Below are 4,929 nucleotides of genomic sequence, written 5' to 3' on the forward strand. Positions count from 1 at the left end.
GTCCTGAGTGCCTCTTGCTGTCCTTGCCGGTCCCTGGCCTGTGTCTGTCCAGCCAGGCCGGTCTCAGACTCCCTGGCTCCTGCGGGCTCCAGGTTTCTGTGTCTCTGACTCGCCTCTCTCCCTGCCAGTTCCCATGCTCCTGGCCTCTGGCCACCTTCAAATTGAGAGTCGAATGGAATTTCCAATTGTCTTTCCACAGGTCGCAGCTCCTGCGCCTGCCTGCTGCTTCCATCTCTCCACTGTGACCCTGTGCAGCTTGGAGCTCTGTGAAGACTGGGGCTCTCTTTCCCAAAGGGGTCACAGGCAAACACTCCTGTTTCCCAGGTCCACAGTGCCCTGTGGTGGTGGTGGGGACTGACGGGTGGCGTGGGTGACCTCGGGTGGTGGGCAGTGCTAGGGGCTGGGTCCTGAAGTCTAGGGCTGACACAGGAGCTGGCTTCCCTCCTGGGGCTGCTGTCCCACTGAGAACCAGGTTCTGGGCAGTGTCTCAAGCCGTCCTGCGGGGCCAGGGTGGTGGCAGCTCCTACCTCCCGCCTTCTGCCATGTGGATTTCAGCTGAGCAAGCTGAACTCCTGGTTTACCCAGCTCACTAGTTCCTGCACTGGGAAAATCATGGTACCTCTCCGTGCTTCAGTCTCTGCATTTGTGAGCTAAATGTAGCGCAGCAATCTCACCCGCTGGCCATGGTGCACTCCCAGGACTCAAGGCTGAGCAGGAGGGTGGCAAGTTGGAGTCCAGCCTGGGCAGCATAGTAAGATCCTGTCTCAGTAATAAGGATTAAAGGACTGGACTGTAATTCAGCACAAAGGCCTTGGGCTCAATTTCCAGTAACCTGTGTGTACGCATACGTGCACACCCAGACATTAGAGGCAGGGAGAAGCTGCTGGAAATTCCCTGCTGAGGGTTAAAAATAGGGTCCTTGTTTTTTTGCCAGTTTCAGCATCTCACCCAGCCAGGTATGGTGATGCACATCTGTAATCCCAGTGCTCAGGAGGCTGAGACAGGAGGCTCGCTCCATGTTCCAGGCCAGACTGGACTGCATAGCCAGACCATGTCTCAAAAAGCAAGCAAGCTAATGAACAAACAAATAAACACACACACAAAATAACAAAAGAAAATAAAGAATTGAGTCCAAGGCCTTGCATATGCTAAGCAAACCTTCTACCACTGAGCTACACATGTAGCCCAGTCTTTTTTTTTTTTAAATTTTATTTGTGTGTGTGTGTGTGTGTGTGTGTGTGTGGCCAGCTCAGCCCACCAGGGGGCGGGGCTGGCTGGCATGTGGTGCTGGGGGATTGAACCGCGGTCCCTGTGCTTTGCTAAGCTTGTTCTAAGTAGGTGCTTTAGACCACTGAGCCATCTCACCAGCCCCTCTTTTTTGTTTTTTGAGACAGGGTTTCACACACTGTGTAGCCCAGGCTGACCTGAAACTTGGAGTGATCCTCCTGCCTCAGTCTCCCAAGTCCTGGGGTCACGGGTGTGCACCACTCACACGGTCTACCTTGGGCAGCCAGACGCGGCTCTACTACCAAGCAGCTATGGGTCCTGAGAGGATCACGGAGAGGCTGAGCTTGGAGGGTGTGGGCCTTCGGGGAGTGGACAGTACTGCCCCCAGCCAGGAGGCCCCAGACCATTTGGAGGGTGGTGACCTCACTGTGAGACCTTCAACCGTCCCCTCTCTGTCTGGGCCTCAGTAGCCCCATCTGGGCAGTGGGGACACACTGTGCCACCTGAGCCTGAGGACCATAAAGAAAGGGTGTCAACCCAGGTTTTGGAGAGGGTAGGGGAGAACAGCTGGTTCTGGGGCCTCAGGGGCCCTGAGGTGGGGGCTCCCGAAGGGGCGGAGTGGGGATCAGGGAGGGCTGTCCCTTCCAGCGTCAACCCTTTAATTCTAATTATGCCTCCATTAAAATGCAAATTTTTGGGCTGGGGAGATGGCTCAGTGGAAGAAGGGCTTCCCTGGTATGCACAAGTACCTGAGTTCAATCCCTGGTTCTGTAAAAAACAAAAAACAAAAAACAAAAAAAAAAAAAAATTCAGCAGCGCCCAGGGACGGGGGCTGGGTGACCTTGCTGGCCTCAGTGTTCCCATCTATGAATTCGGGGAGAGCCGAATTCACGCTTGTCTTGAGGGTTCAGCGAATGAGCATCCGGGTCCTGAAGGAGGCAGCTCAGCCCTTGGATCCGGTTAGAAGCAGCTCAGCCCTTGGATCTGGTTAGAAACCTTGGCAGCCCTGGGGGAATCAAAGCTGTCTACCATCCTGTGTCCCAGTGGCTGGAGGTGGTGTCAGCGTGAACTTCAAGACCTGCTTCAGGCCGAGGCTTGCTGCACGCTTACTTTTTTTTTTTTTTGGCAGAACCGGGGATTGAGCTCAGGTCCTTGCACTTGCCAGGGAAGCGCTTATTCCACTGAGCCATCTCCCCGGCCCCTGCACACTTACTTTGTAGCTATTTATTTTATGCTGTTCTTTCTTTGTAAGAGGGATATGATTATTTATTTATTTAGTGGTACCAGGAATTGAACTCAGGACCTTGCACTTGCCAGGCAAGCACTTATTCCACTGAGCTATCTCTCCAGACCCGATATGACTATTTTAAAACTTGGAGAATGGGGATCTTTGCCCCTGGTGGACCTAAAACAAGGACGGGTAAAGAGAAGGAACTTAAGGAAGGGAAAGAGAGCTGGCAAAAAGGCGGCAGGAAGGGATGGTTGTGTGGAAGAAAGAGTTATAGTATTTCCCTTTTTACCTCTGCTCCTAGGAAGCTCAGATTGGAATGTATTATTCAATTGTCATACATATAATTTATTACATGAATGTATCATACTGCTATATTATTCAACTGAAATAAATGTTCATTTAACCTTTTAGTTGGCTCCAGATCCCCCAGATAATTTCTGATCTTTTATTTTACTTTTTAAGAAATTCCCTTTAAAAATAGCAAAGAGTATAAATTATAAATTAGCAATTAAGACGGTAAGAGGGAGCGAGAGAGTGCCCGGGCTGTTCTATGCAAGCTCTCAGGCTGTAAACCTCTGTGGCTGTGGTTCTGTACTAAGAACCCAGAGGGACAGCGTGGTGGAGGACGGCGGTTGCTAGATGCACCGGTGATGGGTTTATGTTCTTAGCGTGAGGTGGGTGAGGGCAGCGTGCTCACCGGCCAGAGCGAGGCCACACGGGCTGGTCTTCGAGGAGCGCGTCCTGAGCAAGGCGGCCGACGTGGCAGGGGCCTGAGGGCTCATTGGCAGCGCAGTCAGGGCGGGGCCTCTCCTGTCTCCACCTCCCTGTCCCACCAGGGCCCTGGCCTGGCTTGGCCAATACCCTTACCATTCTAGAGAACATTCCCTCTGTCCTTGCTCCTCCCTGGGGATCAGTGACATGGTGACTCCAGATTTGGTGTGAGCAGCACTGGTGGGGCCAGAAGAGAGGTAGGGAGGCTGGCGGTTTCGGATCCCGGGCACTGCCTGAGCCGGTGCAAAATCCTGCAGTGGGGGTGGGGGGTCAGCTGCTCAGGAGTGTAAAGCCCTTGTGTGTGTTGTCTGCTTTATGTGTTGTGTTGTTCTTGTTGTGTGTATTGTGCTGTGCGTTGTGTGTTGTGTATGTATGTTGTAGTGTGTGTGGTGTGTGTATTGTGTGTGTGTTGTGTGTGTGTTGTGTGTGTATTGTGTGTGTGTGATGTGTTGTGTTCTTGTGGGGGGTACTAGGGATCAAACCTGAGGCTTCAACTGTGCAGTACTTCACCACTGAGCTGCACCTCCAGTGTTTTTTTTTTTTTTTATTTATTTTTCTTTTTTTTTAATGTTTATTTTTATTTATTACATTTATTTATTGTGTGTGTGTGTGGCCAGCTCAGCCCACCAGGGGGCGGGGCTGGCTGGCATGTGGTGCTGGGGATCGAACCGCGGTCCCTGTGCTTTGCCAAGCTTGTTTCAAGTAGGTGCTTTAGACCACTGAGCCATCTCTCCAGCCCCCTCATTTATTTTTCAAGAGAGGGTTTTACTAAGTTTCCCAGGCTGGGGTCTAATTTGGCAATCCTCCTGCATCGGCCTCCTGAAGGCAGGAATTATAGTATGCAGCAGCATGCCCCAGCAGCAGTAAAGCATTAGGCAGCAGGCAGGAAGGAATGAGGAGGGCTAGCGAGTTCTATGTGCTTGCCTGCACCCTGCCCAAGGCCCCGGCCAGCTCCTGATAGCCACACCCCGAGCCCAGGGAGCGTGGCGGCTTCCAGCGTGGACTCTGGAGCTAGCGGGCCTGATTCAGGTCCCGACTGGGAGCAGGGGCCAAGGCCTTGGCCTGTGCTTCGGGTTCCTTGTGCCACACAAAGAACAGCCCGGCCTGCAGTTCCTCCACAGGGGCCCTTAGATGGACTTTGACACCCCAGCTCCTCCCAGCACCCCACCACTATTTCTTCTTAGCCTTCATCTTTGTTTTATCTCCTTCCTTCCTTCCTTTCTTTCTTTCTTTCTTTCTTTCTTTCTTTCTTTCTTTCTTTCTTTCTTTCTCTTTCTTTTCTCTGAGGCAAGGTCTTGCTATGTATCCCAGACTACACTTGAACTCGCAGCGACCCTCCTGCCTCAGCCTCCCGAATGCTGGGATCACAGGCATGCACCACTACTCCTGGCAGGTCTTTGCTTTCTGCCCTCTATGAATGCAAGTGTCTTATTCTCAAGGAACATTGCCTGGGAAACGTGTGACACCCATAACATGCCGGGTGCCACTGCTTATTGAATGAGTGTCAAACTATGCGTGAAGGTGAAGAGCCTGCAGGGGGCACCACCTTCAGCCCAGGAGCTGCTTGATGGCCACATTCAGTACTTGGGGTGAAACAGGAAGCAGGAAAGGAGGCCAAGTGACATTGTGGACAGTGGTGAGAGCAGTCAGAGGTGAGGTTGGGGGCAGCTGGTGTCAAGACTCACTGGTTGAGGGGAGTC

This window comes from Octodon degus, unplaced genomic scaffold (genome assembly GCF_000260255.1).
Source record: "Octodon degus isolate 3935 unplaced genomic scaffold, OctDeg1.0 scaffold00064, whole genome shotgun sequence".
NCBI lineage: Eukaryota > Metazoa > Chordata > Mammalia > Rodentia > Octodontidae > Octodon > Octodon degus.